Here is a 16,378-nt window from a genome sequence, read left to right on the forward strand (position 1 = left end):
GAGTTAAAGAGTGTGTTCTTGGTGTTTCTCATGAGAAACAGCTGTGGTGTAAGCAGGCCGTGATTGCAGTTCTATGAAAAAGTAATAATAACCAGCTTTTCTTCAGAACTAGCAAATGTCCTCTTAAACTTGAGCTTAACGTCATTTTTATTATTTTATTCATTCAACCCATTACTCATTCTGACTCATCTTCTTTCATAAAAGATATGAGGAGGCTTACAAATCTATATATAATAAATAAGGATCAAATAGTTGAGAAACGTAGGCAAATTCTTATTTTTTTATTCTTTGAAAAATAGAAGAAAGAGGAATAAAAAAGAAAGAAGTAAGAAAAATTCTTATTTTTCTAAGAATAGAAAAAGATTAACACCACATAGTACATAAAACTCAACACTGGAAAATTACCAAAGGTAGGCCTTGAATTTGTCTCTAAACCTGAAACCTGCCAAACTTAGTAACAACTGGCTAGATACAAGGCAAAATCTTGACCAAAAATGTCATTTATGTTCAAATAGGTTACTAGCCAAGACTGTGGAAGCCTACCCCTCCAAAGAGACAATCACTCTCTCTTGTTGTCTTTCTCTTTCTAATAATTTCTGGGCCAATGTGTTGGAAAAGGAGATTCTAGATGAGGTCTCAAGTCTTCTTCTGGTCCTGATCTCTCTCTTTTTTTTTTTTTTTTTAAGATTTTATTTATTTATTTGACAGCGAGAGATCACAAGTAGGCAGAGAGGCAGGCAGAGAGAGAGGAAGGGAAGCTGAGCAGAGAGCCTGATGCGGGGCTCGATCCCAGGACCCTGAGATCATGACCCGAGCCGAAGGCAGCGGCCCAACCCACTGAGCCACCCAGGCGCCCCTGGTCCTGATCTCTTAAGGATGGTTGAGATTTCATTGACCAAGGAAGAAAACAAATCACTAAGAAGGCAAGATTTTATGTAGTCAAAACCCACCTTCAACACAACTTCAGTACATTGAAGCCTTACCCACTTCCCTCCTCCAAAAACGGAGACGTAGTTTGAAAGTTCAAAAGGCACGTCATAAATTTCTCACTTCTTTTTTTATTTATTGTAAGGCAAGAAGTACCTCGGAAGGCTGGCTCAGTGATTTTCCCACTCTCCAGTTTTTTACCTATAGCATTTCTGACATTCCTAGATCTTTTGAGCCTCTTTACTTTTGTTTTTTCCTTTTGATTATAGAGCAGCAAAAAACAATAGAAAGCTTGGTCTTGATACATGAGAATGGACAAGCTCTACCCTAGAGTCCAAGTCCTGACATGCTGGATGAGATGCCCCATAGGAGGTCTGGAAAGTGAAAGAGGACATCCTCTCGAAGGCTGGACCTGGGAATCATTCTGTTTTTAAGGACAGCTGTTGTTCAATACTCGTTGAGCAGTCGCCATGTTCTAAGTGCCACAGAAGCATGTATGTGAGTTGACATTTGAAAAGAGACTAGTTTTTATAGGAAAGGGTTGATATAATGATTGCATAGAAAGTGGTAGAAGGGATTCTTGGTGCTTTAACTCTTGCTAACTGAGAAAAATGTCACATAGATTGCCAAGATGGTGATCCTGAAAAACCATTTACAATATTCAATTAGCAATAATTAAGGAACTCAGTGGGAAGCTCCTCACTGACTTGCTAAATAGCAAAAATTGGTACTTGGCATTCCCAGTGGGTGACAGAAAAGATAATAAGTATCCAAAATGTAAAGACAATCGAAATGAAACCAATTATGACCAAATTATATTACTCAAACAGAAACACAAGTTGAATCAGGAATATTTAAGTTTTTGACAAGAAATATGAAAAAGAGATGCAATAACATTTTAGTCATTAATTGATCATCTAATCTAGTGTAGTTCTGGGAAGGGAGCTGTTTTATAAACCTCCAGGTTTTACATATGCTGATAAGGGACCACAGTCTATTATAACAACCTCATATTTTTAGGAGCTAGTAAAGGCTAATTTTCTGTTAATATAGTTAATAATGAACCATAATTGATTCTATTACCAATGGTCTTGAAAAGACAGTTAGCTAGTCATTTAGCCCGTCTTTTCACAATCACATACTCACAAATACTAATGATAATTTGATTTACTATATTTGACTTTTGTAATTTTCAACTATTCTCCACCAACTAATTTTCTAAGGCATTACAACAAAGATTCTTTTTTTCTCCTACCCTTTTATAGTTTTCCTCTCCTGCTTTGTAACGACCTTTCCCTTCCCCCAATAATTTCCCCTCCTCCATAGATTTGAAATGGTACAATCAACCGCAGCCTTAAAATAATCCTCCAATAGCCAATCCAGTACAAATCAAGGGTTGTCTGTATATGCTTATATCGGACCAAACCTAAAGCACGAGAGACTTGTTGGGTTTCATTTAATCCAACTTCCCCATTCCTCCATGCATGTGTATATAGCCACATTTCACACTAATACTTAACTCTAAAAACCTCACCCTGTCTGATCGCTGGTGAGAAAAAAAACCAAACCATTAGTACACTCATCATTAATCCAGCAAGCATCTGCAGTTCTCCTCTGGTGAACTCCTGTCTATGTCCAAACCTCTGTCGGCTGAACTAAAGCTTTGGTTTTAAATATTTGGTGCAAGTATTTAATACTTTGATATGTTTAATATTAAATATTTTAAATATTTGGCTTGGAAGTTAATACATAAATAAATAATAAATAAAACCTTTATGTTTGAACAAAACCCTCATATTTATTATCACAGAGCTAAACTCAATCAATCTTTTTATATGAAAAAGACTCTGAGGAAGGCATAAATCACAGCTGTCTTGCAGAGGTAAACCTGTTTGTGTGTATGTGTGTAAATATAAACAGATGTGTATGTGTATATGTATAAATATGTTTTTCAAAAACTTGATCATACTTTTCTGTGGCCTGCTTTTTTTTCTTGATATGTTATAAATATCTTTCAATTCGAACTAATAGACACCAATTTTACTAATTTAATGGCTACAGGATGGTATGGAGGTAGTTTACCTCATTTGATTTATCTTCTGTTGTTCGACATTTAGGCTTTTCAGGTTTGCTTGTACACAGATCTTTACATATTTACCTGGGATCTATTCATTCAACTGGGATGAATTTCTGCAGGTCATAGAGTTAAACCTTTAAATAAATATAAATATATATATATCGACAATTTGCCCTCCAGAAAGGTGGTTTTATTTTGCATTGTCATGGGTAGTGTATGACAGTGTCAAATAACCCATCTAGTACAACTCAGGTTTTTCTTTATATGATAGTGTTACAGAACCTGGACTGGATCCTGGCGGAAGAACCAAGCAGCACTCAGAGACTTTGGAGGATCAGAGGTTTATTTAACACCGCGGGGCTCAGACGACATTGTTCTCCAAAGGTCTGAGCCCCGAGCACAAGCAGGGAGGGGAATTTATGCCCTTCTGCTTCTGCATACCTGGTACTTTTGTCCCGCGGGAAACGGGATAGGAAAGAAGAACCTGGAAGGGCTTTGAGACAGAGACTGGAATTCTCTTGCTGATTTGGTGAGCCATCTTAGAGTACAGTTTTTCCCTATCAATAGATGGAAAGGGGTATCTGGTTCCATTTGTATTCTTTGGTTACTAGTAAGGTTGAAAATGCTTTCATATGTTGAAAGATCCCTTCTCATTTTGTAAATTCCCAGATCACGTTCTTTGTCCACTCTTCTATAGTAAGGACATTGACTCTTTGTTATGTACATCTTCAGTCTTGCAAACGCTTTTCCCAGTCCGAATTTGGCTTTCAAACTTTCCCAGGGTGTTTCTTTTGTGTTTTTGTTTGTTTGTTTGTTTGTTTTTTCTGCATATTTTTGTGTGCTAGTTTTTAAAAAATAAATGTTAAAGTCAGTTTTGAATACCTTTCAAAAAATAAATCCATTTGGGAGACTTGGGAGACTGATATTTTGCCAATTTCTGCAAACAGTTTTTAAAATGTTCAGTGTAGACTCTGGACAATGGAAGCTCCTTTGGCCCCTCTGTCATTCACTGAATGCCTCCCTGTGACAAGTACTAAGCTAGCCGTTGTCGTGGGGGCTACACCTGATTTCTGTCTTCAGATCTACGCAGAACAAACTAGCAATACAACTCCTCACAGCCGACCACGAGTAAACCCCAGAGGCTAGGACACCAGTAGCTCTGGAGTTGAGAGTCTGACAAACTGGTTGTTGAGAGGAACTTGGGGGAAGATGTGTGGTTGTTGGCGAGCCAGTTGGTTTGCTTCAGTGGCATGACTGGTTTAACTTGGGGATTTTGTAGATGAGTGTGCCACCTTCAATTACAACCTGTGTCTCCTTCAGGGTATGTATCTATTCTGATCCAGTAATGGATTCTCCCTTAGAGCAGAGTGCCGACTTGGTCTTCTGATCCTGGCCATCAGGACATTTTCTTAACTGAAACAAAAGCAATGACCTGATCTAAGGTACTTTACTAGGGAGAATGCCTGCCGATCTCTAAGATTTCCATCAAAATCCAAGGTGTAAGCTGACCGCATCCTTTACAGGCGTGCGGATCAGCCAGCTGGCAAGTCCTGGCCACCACTCTTGCCAGGCAATCAGCCAACAGCACAGCACTCCGAGCAAGATTCATTCCCACTGCAACATTTATTCTTTTTTTTTTTTTTTGAGGTGTTAGCTGCATTCTGTTAATTGGGACCTTTTGCAATGTCTTTCAGGCACCTTTGAAGTGTCCGTTCTCCCATCAATCTGGTGAAAATTTATAGTCCTGTCACATGGGTTTCCAGCAAGAAATCCGTAAAAAGAGTGAAGGTGATTTTTTTCCCCCTTTACCTAATTCAGTGTAGCAGAAATGAGGCAGGGGAACTGTCAGTCATTTCTAAGGATGCCAGTTTTCACTGCTTGACGATCTTAAATGTAAAATTTCAGCTATTTGATGATATGCCTGAGCGTAGCCCATCCCCCAAATCCAATGATAAGTGTTGAACAGCCGGTTTGGGGCCCTTTGCTTAGGCATGATAATTTAGGGAAATAGTTAGCTCATCAAAATTGGCTGGGTGCCCTGTTTTCATATTATCCAGACAGAAGTCACTGAACCACAACTTTGCTGCTTAGAAACAGGCAGTAAACGGGAGGGAGTGGGGAACTATGAATAGTTAGCCAGTTACCATATCCAACCACGAAGTGCACTTTACACTCAAGGATAAACTGACACATGTTAAGTTATGCCCACAGATATGTCTTCCAGAGCATTCTGAAGATCTGCTGGCTGAACTCTGGTCTTTTCCAGCCAGCTTATCTGAACCAAGACCAAGGACACCCAGAACCAGAGGTTCTTCGCATGTGAAAGAGAGTACCAACCGATGGCTTGTAAGTTCTCAAGCTTCATGTTCTGAGGACTTGGTTGAAAAGCCACATTCATCATGTGTCCATTCAGGTAGACTCTGCTTTCAGAATGTCGTTCTTTAAAACAAGAACCATGCAATTCACAAAGCAATGACTATTTCTTGGTCTCCGCATGTGGTTCAGCAGAGCACCCCCTCTGTCTCACCTTAAGAAGTTCACATGCTCACAGTGGGTGAATAAAGGCAGGGCACAGCTATCCATCGGCTGAGATAAGAAAGGCGTAGAGGACTGTGGGGTTTGGAAAATCACAGGTGTGACTCTGTCCACTTCCTTTGTTCGCAGACTGACTCCATGCGAGCTGGCTGGAGACTGCAAGTGGGTTTCATGGAGCAGCGGCATTTGCTGAGAACCTTGCACAAACGTGAGATTTCCAAGAGATGAAACTGAGGGAATTCTAGGCAGAGAGAATAGAATAAACACAGATGCAGACACAAGGAAGTTCGGACAATATTTAAAGAATTCCTGAACTCAAACACCTAGAGACAACAAATCCAATTTGTTTGCAATCCAGGTTAAGGTATTAATTTATCTTTTCCGCAAATATTTATTGACTACCCACTGCATAGGACATACCACACTTGGCGCTCTAAGACATCCAAAGATGACTCAGGAAGTTCAAATATAGTTTTGAGCTAGGATTTTAAATAATAAAAGAAATATACCCATACTTTGTATAAAATATGGAAGACAGAAGAGGACAAAGAGCTAAATTAAAAATCACCTACCTTATTTAAGTTTATAGACTTTGAAAGTAATGTCTCATCTAGCACACAGAAGCAAAGATATAAATTTGGATGAATACAGAAGCAATCACTGATTAGCTCAAAGCAACATTTAAATTGATCTTTCCAGTGAAAAGGCATTAGAAAAAGCAATCTAAAGAACACCTGTTTAGACGCACTAGAATCAACAATTAGGTTCTTCAGGGAATGAGGAGTTTTCAGCCGCCTTTACTCTGACGAGAAGCAATAGAGCTTAGCATTTTTATTACTGTAATCAAGAACATTTAAGGGGGCCAGAGGAAAATATTCACACCCACCTCTTAATCGTGAAGAGGAGGCAAGTCCCTTAAGCCACTCACTTAATTAAGCACAGACTGGGGTTGCGGGAGGGGATCCTCTGTAGGATTCTCTGTATGACTCTTCCTCAGAATCTGGGCTCTAGACTTTAGAGTAAAAGAAAAAAAAAAAATACAACATTTCCCCTTCCGGACCCAAGGAGACCCAGGCATTGAATGTGACTGGCGGAGAGGTGGACAAGGCCAGCTAAGTGCCTCCATATGGCCTGGTGGGGGGGGAGGTGCCATGACTCCAGGGAGCGGCATGACTCCAGGGAGCGGCATTCGCAGACCATGATGGTGGGCGCATCTAGTGGGAAAGCGTGGCTTTACTCCTTCCTGATCCCTCTTCCAATGCCTTCCTAATGGGAACTGTAATAGTAACAACAGCTAGCATCTATTTAGCAGTATGTGCCAGATTCCATGCATTTTCCATGCAAAATCCCATTGAATCCTTGCAACCACTCCATGAGCAGGTTTTGTAGACACTAGAGTGATCACCCAATAAATGTATTATCCCAGCTGGGGCATGTTTTGAGAACAAAAGGAGGTGCTGTTCCTACGGATAGAGCGACCACAGATGTAAACCAGGACTGACCCGGGTGAAACAGAGCCTGTGGTCCCCCTGCAGACAAGACTGCTCAAGTGCAGAGTCAAGGCCAAGGATACTTGGCAGTGTTAACCTCAGAATGTTCCCACCGAACAGCTTTCATCTTTGTGCCGGGCCTTCCTGAGCTTCAGTGTTTTTATCTGTAATATGGGCGTGATAAAACGACTCCACACTGTTATGGAAGGATTTAACCAGGGTGAAGTACCTACATTTTGGATAAGAGCTCAAAGCACAAACCACTAGAAACCTCAGGTTCCTCTCTAGTCCCCCGGGAGAGTCCAAGCCTCTGTGTCAGCTCAGGCAGGGCCTATCCCTTCTTTGGCCCTCAGCTGGTTCATGCAGGCAAGAATGGGGTTGGGTTGAGGGCAAAACACCCCTTTCCACTCGGACATTCCTTCGTTCTCTGAGTCCTCTGGAGTTCCTCTATGCTCACCCACATGCGGTGAGAGGAATGCCCCCCTCTCTTCTGCTTTTAGTTCAGAGAACTGAGTCCTTTTGCTTATGCTTACTCTCATTCTTTAGTACTTTCCCTAGGTGGTGGAAATGGTGAACCTGGAAGACCTTTCTCTCCACTCTTCTTTCCACTACCTTCTGCTTGGGCCAGAGCTCATGCTGTGGCTCCCTTTTGTGTCAGAAACACCAGGGAACAAGCTGGCAGGCTGGTCAGGGAATCCCATTGGATCACACTGATGACCTTGCCCTTTCTTGGAGCCACAAAATATCTGTATGAGAAAAAATAGGCTACAAATTGCATTCGAGGTTCACATTTTCAAATACCAATGTTTGGACTATTTTTTCTAAGACCAAACACTGGAATTTCATTGAGAATGAAGCACAGAAATGGATCAAAGGTGGTGGGCAGTGGAAGGAAGAGGTTCTTCGCAACCACCACAAACCCTCAGGGCAGGGTGGCCTCCAGAAGAGGCAAGGACACTGGGGCATGACTTTTCCTTTCCTCCCGCCCGCCCTCTCTCTCTTCCATACCTTAAAGATATGGAGCACCAACCATGTTGCTCTCAGGAGATGTGCTAGGCTCTGAGAGTTGGAGTCATTGAAAAATAGACACGGTCTCTCCCTTCATAGAGCTTCCACTCTCATGAGGAGAGATAGGTAAATCTAATTACCACGTGAAAATGTGTCAGAGAGGGTCCCCGAGAAGCACTATGGAGGAGAAAAACGTGGGCCTCTAGTGAGGTCTGACCCAGTTAAGAAGGCCAGGCCGGGCAAGGTCTCCCTGAGGAAGTGGGGAGGCTCCTGCGGAGACGGGAAGGATGAGTCGGCATTCCGGGCAGAGGAAGCAGCTTGTGCAGAGGCCCTGAGGTGAGAGGAAGCTGCAAGGGTTTGAAGAACTGAAAGAAGGTCAGAGTGTCTGGAGCTCCGAGAACAGGGGGATGGGGTATAGGATGGGGCTGGAGAGGGACAAAGGGTCTGTAGGCCTCTTTCAGCATTTAGGATTTCCCTACAAGCCATGGGGAATTTCTCCAAGTGTTTTCAGCAGTAAGTTGAAGGGTCAGAGTTTATTTGAAGATGATTGCTCCAGGTTGAAATGAGTCAAGAAAGGAAGCGAGGGAATAAGGAAATAAGGAATCATGGTAGCTAATGTTTATGGAACATGTTTTACTACGGACCAAGTATTGGTCTATGAACGTTATACACAGCTCATCTAATCCTCACACAGCTCTATGGGCCAGATGCTACTATTCCCACTTTTCACAGAAGAGGAGATTAAGACACAGAAAAATTGGGCTGGCATTGGTTAGCTAGAAAGTCCCGGAACCAGGCTGTGACCAGGCGGTCCATCTCCAGATCCCATGGCTCAGCACTCAGTTCCGACAGCACAGACACTCCTTCCTGCCCTGAGGCCAGGCTGGAGGCCAGGCAGTAGCAGAGGGCTTGTACCTGGCTAGTGGCTGTGGACGAACAGGCCCTACAGCTATTAAGTGGCAGGAACTGAAAAGACTCAGGCTGGTGTTTGAAGTGAAGAGAATCCCAGCTTTATGTGTGGGTAAGGTGAGAAAGGTTCCAGCAGAGGGGGCTCCTGAGGGGCCCGATTGGAGGTGGGGAGCTTGGGGGGATTGTGGGGCCCTCCTTACAGTTCTGGAAACCCAGTGTGAGCATTCATGCTCTCTTGCCTTCTTTTCCTCTTATTAAGAATTCTGTGTGGTCTGTTAAGACCGAACTACTTTGGTTCTCTTTTAAAAGCTAGGCCTCCACCATTTCCTTCCTTTCCACCATTTTCCTTCATTTATTCAACCTGGTATTTAAATTCTTTCAGTTGCTAAAAGGTTTGCTTTCACTCAGACTGCATTCCTAGAAATTCTTTCTGAATTTTGCTTGGAATCCCATGCTCCTTGATTCCATCCCCCCTTCTCAGAATTAATCTGAGCAAACAGGCATGTCTTCTAGCTTCCAGACACTTTGTCTTCTGCCAAAGATTGACATTCCTAATTCTGACACTGGTCATCTTTGAGCCTCTGAACGTGTACACTGTCTTATCTCAACAGTGCACTTCGGGTATCTTTGTGTTAAAATTTAAGCAATACGATCTGTTCTTATGTACAGCTGCCACTAAACTACATTTTTAAATACACAGTTCCTACTCTCTTGCCTCAAGATTATTTTTGGAAAACTTGCTAAAACACAATCTTCTCACAGATTTTTAGTTCAGACTACTGGACTACACAAACCAACTTGGCAGAGCTGTTCTCTGATACACATATGTGCATTTACACACACACACACACACACACACACAGAGTTTTTAAAAGAAAGATGAGGGGATGCAGTATGGCAAAATTACCATAAATTCTGAAATCTATCACCAGACAACAGTTCTAACAAATTAGTTAGAATTACAATTCTAACTCTGTAGGGTACCTCTGGCTAAACTCTCTCTCCCCTAATGATTCCACAAAAGCAGCAAAACTCTATTTAGGGTTCTTTGTTAAAATGCTTTGGGAAGTGGGGGTTGATCACGCATTCAACTGTTCCTGGGCACTTACTAGTACCAGAGACTGTGGTAGGGGTCATAGTGATACACTGCGGGTGTGTGTGTGTGTGTGTGTGTGTGTGTGTGTGATAAATTCCATCTTAAATTTCAATTTTATTGGAAGAATTGGACTAAAGAAACAATCAAATTTGGAGTTCCTGGAGGAAGAGAGCTGTAAGCCAAGACCTGAAGGATGAGTAGAAGTTATCCCACAGAAGAGAACAAGGAAAGAGGCAGAGGGAATGCCATAGTCAAAGACTCAGAGTAAGCAAGAATGGTGGGTTTTAAAAAACTATGAAGTCCAATAGGGCCGGGTCTTAGAAGGCAAGAGCAGGGTTGGTGAATGAGACCAGGTCCCAAAGGGTCTTGTAATCATGTTAAGGAATCTGGAATTTAGCATGAGGGTAGGGGGAAACCCTTGAAAGTGTTACAGCAGGGAGTGTGGAGAATCGAATGAGGAGAAGATGTTGTAATGACCCAGAGGAAATGGTGGCCTTAAGTGGGATAGTAGCTGAGGGGAAGATTCGAAGGATAACTGCAAGGTTGGCCATAGGGAAACAGGGGAGGGGTAAGGTGACAGGTCAACTCCCAAGTCTGTAGCTTGGCCAAGTGCATGGACGACAGAGTTGTCCAGTGAGAGACTGAGCTCAGGGTAGGGGAAGGGATGGGGGTATGGGATGGTATCAGACAGGTTTCTACCCGCAAGTCAGTTACTTCATTAGCTAGTTAGCTATTGAGGGATCTAGACTAGATATAGAGACATGGTAACTGAAGCTAGCTGAAGGAGCAGATGAGAATGTTCAAGAAGAGGTGTCCAGTGATTTCAGCAACATGAAAGTCACTGTGATTTTGGAGGGGCAAGTTCAAGGAGGGTGGTAGAGACAGAAGGCAGACTGCAGAGCAAACATAGGGAGAGGAGCTGGTAATAGAGGCTGTGTAGACACCTCTTTCAAGAAGTTTAATGAAAAAGAGGAAAAGAGGGTCTGGGGCAGCTGCTGGGTGGTAGTTTTAGATCTGGGAGACTTTGGCTAATTTAAATATCAATGCTAAAAATTCAGGAGGGACAAGGGGCTGAGAGCTCAACAAAGAGAGGCAAAGTCCTAGGGGATGCTGGGGATGGCATCCAGGGACTGGGGAAGGTAAAGAAAGTAGAAAGGCAAGTGTGGGAGAGGAAAGAGCACAGGCTTGGTTGTGGGGATGGGTTGAAGATGGTCTCACTGAGGTTTCTATTTCTCTGTTAGTACAAGGCAAGAATATCTGTTAAGAATGAACTTAGTCTTTTCCTCACCGTTAAAAAAATCCAGAGTAAAACAGGATTTCATTTTTTTTACCTATCAGATTGGCCAAAATAAAAATATTCACTAAATCCACCCCACTATGAAGGATACCTTCTTTAATCTATTTCTTTTGCCCATGGGAGAGTGTCTACTAGGGAAAATGTGTAGCTGTGAACTTGCACTCTCTTCACGTCCCAGACGATTCATTTTACTACTGATTAAGGTGAATGGCCACAGGGTCCTAGACGAAGCCTTACTTCTGGGTGTGTCTGCAAGGGTGTTGCCACATGAGATTAGCATTGGAATTGGTAGGCTAAGTAATGTAGATTGTCTTCCCCAATTTGAGTGGTCATCATCTAATACCGTGAGGGCCTAAATAGAACAAAACACGCAGAGGAAGGAGGAACTCGCCTGCCGGTTTGTCTTGCCTCACTGCCAGAGCTGACGTGTGTCATCTTCTCCCGTCCCGGGACTGAGATTTACACCATCAGCCGCTCCCCGCCCCATTCTCCCCCAGGTTCTCAGGCCTTCATATTTGGCTGAATTACGCCACTGGATTTCCTGTGTCTCCAGCTTAAACAACATATCTCAAGAACTTCTCAGTCTCCATAATCACGCAACGAATTCCTCATAATAAATCTATTTGTCTATATAGATCCTATTGTTCTGTTTCTTTGGAGAACGCTGACTAATGTAATGTCCTTGCCCATTTTTCTACCAGGTAGTTGGTCTTTTCCCTATTGATTTTTAAGAATGGAGAAGATTTGAAGTAGGCTTCACAGAAGAGAGAAAAGAGCTGAGGAGGGTTGGTGTGCAGGGCAGACGCCAGGCTCCTCCCACGCTGCTTCCGGAGCTGAGTACAGAGCTCTGCAGGCCTCCTCCAATTGAATAGATTTTCACTGAACTGCCTGTTTGCAGCCCTGGCCTGTGATGTCTTTCTCCTACAGGTTTACAATTCCCTGAGGCCATTGCTGGCCAACAGGCCTTCGGTCAGAGTAGGAAGGAAGGAAGGCCCTATTCTTTGAGTTCCCTGTGGGAAGGTGGGAGAAGCTTGGAAAGCCTGAATAAGCTCCAGGAATGGACTTAGGGGCCTCCTTGCTGGATCTTGGGTTTTACTCTGGGAACCAGTTTCTCCTACTTGATCTAAAGTCCAGACTCCGAATGAGCCAACCCATGTCAGCTCTGCTGGACACTGTCCTTCTGGACACCACTCTTGATGCTGCCTACCCCTAACTGGGTGCCTTCATAGGTCCAGTGATAGCGGCTTTCTTTGTGCACACATAGTCCTGGGCCCGAGGCTCACACAGCAGAGGACTGGGGAGGCTGAGGATGGAGGGTGGGTGGGACCAGCTTCCTCAGCTGGTAGCTGTCTCCCTCCCACCCTTTTGCATTTTTCAGAGTTCCACAGATGGGAGTTCAGAGCCTGGGGAGTGCAGAGGGGCCAAGTTATGGAAAAGGAAATGGAAGACCTAGCAAATCCCCTTTCCTGGCGCCGAACTTCGAGCTTCCGGCTACTCATGAAACCTCAAAGTTGTGTGCATTGTTTTGTAAGGTGTCATCACAACATTCAAATCATGCAGCTAAAAATGGCCTAAGTAATAAAAGGATAAAAACACATTTCAATAATTTATTAGCACACGGGATGTGCCAGGTGCTGTGCTAAAAGGCTTTCCATACATTGGCCCTTAAACAACCCTGCAAGAGACTGACCATTACTATCCCCATTTTACAGATGACAAAAGTGAGGCTTAGGGCTGCTAAATGAATCTCCCTAAATCACACGACAAGGAAGTGGCAAAGCAGGCATTTGAACTTGGCGCTAACATGGAAACTCGCAAGCCCAGCATTAGGCTCCAGCATCGGAAGTCCCGCTGGTGCCCCATCAGTGCAGCTGTGGCCGGGGAGGCCCCGACTGACTGGCAAGTATTTGACGTTGTTCAGATTCTGGTTTTCCTGAGTCCTACCTAAGAGTTCTGCCCCAGGAAACTCGGACCCATCCCAGGGATTCACAAACAGACCCACCTTATTAAACAGACACTTTTCCTGAGCCACCTGAGTGAGCCTCTCTTGTCTGGGGACCAGATGAAGGACGTGCCCTGGGTGGACGATGGCTCCACCCACTGCAATAATTATGAAAAGGGACATTCACATCTTGGTTCCTAATATTCAAATGCATTGGAAAGGCTAGCATTTTTCAGCTAAACTTTCATAGCCATTGCTTTTAGATTCCACTTCTTTAATTAAAAATAATTTCTTGCCCCCACCTCCTATCTAACCCTTTTGCTTGTGAGTGGAGCTTTGTTGTTGTTGTTTTTTAAAGATTTTATTTATTTATTTGACAGGCAGAGATTACAAGTAGGCAGAGAGGGAGGTGGGGGTCGGGGTGGGGAAGCAGGCTCCCTGCTGAGCAGAGAGCCCGATTCGGGGATCGATCCCAGGACCCTGGGATCATGACCTGAGCCAAAGGCAGAGGCTTTATTTTATTTTATTTTTATTTTTTTTTAACATTTTATTTATTTGACAGAGAGAGATCACAAGTAGGCAGAGAGGCAGGCAGAGAGAGAGAGGAGGAAGCAGGCTCCCTGCTGAGCAGAGAGCCCGATGTGGGGCTCAATCCCAGGACCCTGAGATCATGACCTGAGCCGAAAGCAGAGGCTTAACCCACTGAGCTACCCAGGCACCCTGTGAGTGGAGGTTTAAGCTTGGAATCCCAGCATTCACGGGGCTTTGACTTCGAGCTAACAGATGCTGGGGTGCAGACCCGTTTCTAGAATCCAGAGGGGCGTGTTATTTTCTTTTTTGACCCTCTTGATGGCTGAAGGTGCTAACCATGTCACTATGTAGCAACTGAAAAGGAAATTGAGAACAAAGAAAAAAAAAATGACCCACCCCTCAACCCACTGTTTAAAAGGACAAGCATTCGAAACAGGTGGACTGTGGAATTTTTAAAAAACCTTTTACTTCATAAATCTTGTTAATGAGAGGTCTCACTGAAACTTTTTTTATTGTTTAGGTTGATGCTGATCTGAAAGGATCACCTTTCTTTGTAATACGCACTACTGTAACGGACATTTATGAAGACTGAACCGCACAGAAAGGAGAAGATGCTCCTACCGGCAAATTATTCTAGTCAGTTAACTCCTCCAAAAGATTGACAATTTTGTTAAACTGTTCCAATATCTGCTTCCCCTTTGTCTCAAGAACCCAACATTTAGAAAATTCTTAAGCTACAAGTACTGCATGCTTTCCAAAATGCTAAAAATGCCAAAATAGTACTTTGATTTTCAATGCTCCCTCTCCACTGCAAGTCCCAACTCATTATTATAAATGTCCTCAGGGTGGGGAGAAATGAAGGTTTTTTTCCACGGGTAGAGGAGGTGACTCCAATCATAATTTTTGGTTACTAATAAAGAAAAGTGCAGCCAACTGAAATGGCCCAAAATAAATTGTTGTTTAAACTAGCATTTTTAAAATTGGTATAGTTGGAATCTCAAAGGCTTAGAACTAATTTACAAAGGGTAAGTCACAGAGGAAGCTCAAAGAGGCCTCACCTTCCAGGCTGGCATCAAGGAGCACAGCTTGTCTTCCCCCTGGGTGGGTCCCTCTTTGAGCAGGACAACAGGGACTGCCTGTGTGGGACTTCCAAGCTTGAGGAATATACTTCGTAAAGTCCTTTATTACTTTCTGGTTTTCTTTTCTCTTTCAAGGGGGGGGGGGTAGATATACAGGGGCAAATGAGGGGCAGAATGGAAAATATATTGCCAAGTTAGAGAGACTTGATGGCATAATATCCCAATGGATGTGAACTAAATTTAATTAGCAACTGTACCCAAAGAAGGTTACTGCAAGAGGAAAATTCCAATTTGCGGAGTGCAGTAGCAACTCCTCTCAAGTTCTAAGAGCTGTTCCTCTGGTTCTCTCCCCTTCCCCTCTGCCCCAACCTATTCTTATTCTTAGGCTGCACTGTGATATGATGTAAAAGAAAGCTATGTCTAAAGAACACGTCCTCCCCAGGAAAGGCATTACCTTGTCTGTGATAGAGGAGCTAAGAGTGTCTTTGGAGATATGGCCAAGTACAAATCTCAGCTGTTCTAGGTACAGGCTGTGTGATACAGTCATAGTACTTAACCTCTCTGTGTTTTAGAATGCTCATCTGTGAAGTAAGGACAATGGAACCTACTGTGTATATTTTTGAGTGTGACTGTGAAAAAGTACATAAATGCAAGCCTTTGGAGTCACACTGCCCAGATTCTCATTTTTCCCTGATCATATTCACACTGTGTGTTCTCATATAATAACTAACTTATATGTGTCTTCTATAAACATTTCTTCATAAGGTCTTTTAAAAATTAAATGAGGCGTGCCTGGGTGACTCAGTGGGTTAAAGCTTCTGCCTTCGGCTTGGATCATGATCCCAGGGTCCTGGGACTGAGCCCCTTTGGGGCTCTCTGCTTAGCAGGGAGCCTGCTTCCCCACCCCTGCCTGCTTCTCTGCCTACTTGTGATCTCTCTCTGTCAAGTAAATAAATAAAATCTTTTAAAAAAATTAAATGAGATGTTGGTACGCCCCTTTGCAGATAAGTACCTGGCACAGAGTAAAATGCTTAATAAATATTAGCATTATTATTATTATTATTATTAAATAACATGTGTAAAGTGCCCAAGATTTAGCCAGGAAGGTATGTGCTATAAATGGTTAATTATACTTACTAGTTCAGGGGCACCTGGCTGGCCCACTCAGTAGAGTAGATCTCGGGGTCATGAGTTCTCACCATGTCAGCTGTAGAAATTACTAAAAAAAAAATAAATAAACTTAAATTATACCTTCTAGTTCAAAAGCTATAACTGGTACATTTTGATACATCCTCAGTTATTCAAGCTAAATACACAGGAACATCTTTCTGTACTTTTTAAACGTTGTATTGAAGTATGTAACATGCATACGGTAAAAGTGCAGACATCTCAAATATAAATTTAATTATGTAAACCCATGACTTTAAAAGCAAGAAATTTCTCTGCTGAGTCTGTCAATTAGAAGAAAGATTCCTTGGGGATGCCTG

The 16,378-nt window shown here is 42.9% G+C and overlaps 1 long non-coding RNA gene across 2 annotated transcripts; it reads right to left on the minus strand.

The window, feature by feature from the left end:
* Nucleotides 1-3,329: 3,329 nt before the first annotated feature.
* On the minus strand, nucleotides 3,330-16,075 carry LOC123390751. 2 transcript variants are annotated; one of them, XR_006605323.1, is made up of 2 exons: nucleotides 16,029-16,075; nucleotides 3,330-5,780 (listed from the first exon to the last, which is right to left on the minus strand). It is a non-coding gene; the product is annotated as an uncharacterized LOC123390751 (long non-coding RNA). The 2 variants fall into 2 exon arrangements; XR_006605322.1 differs by lacking the exon at nucleotides 16,029-16,075 and adding an exon at nucleotides 14,871-15,012.
* Between the last annotated feature and the right edge of the window lie 303 nt (nucleotides 16,076-16,378).

The sequence above is a fragment of the Mustela putorius genome, unplaced genomic scaffold (assembly GCF_011764305.1).
Source record: "Mustela putorius furo isolate JIRA1106 unplaced genomic scaffold, ASM1176430v1.1 tig00000145_pilon_pilon_pilon, whole genome shotgun sequence".
NCBI classification, from domain to species: domain Eukaryota; kingdom Metazoa; phylum Chordata; class Mammalia; order Carnivora; family Mustelidae; genus Mustela; species Mustela putorius.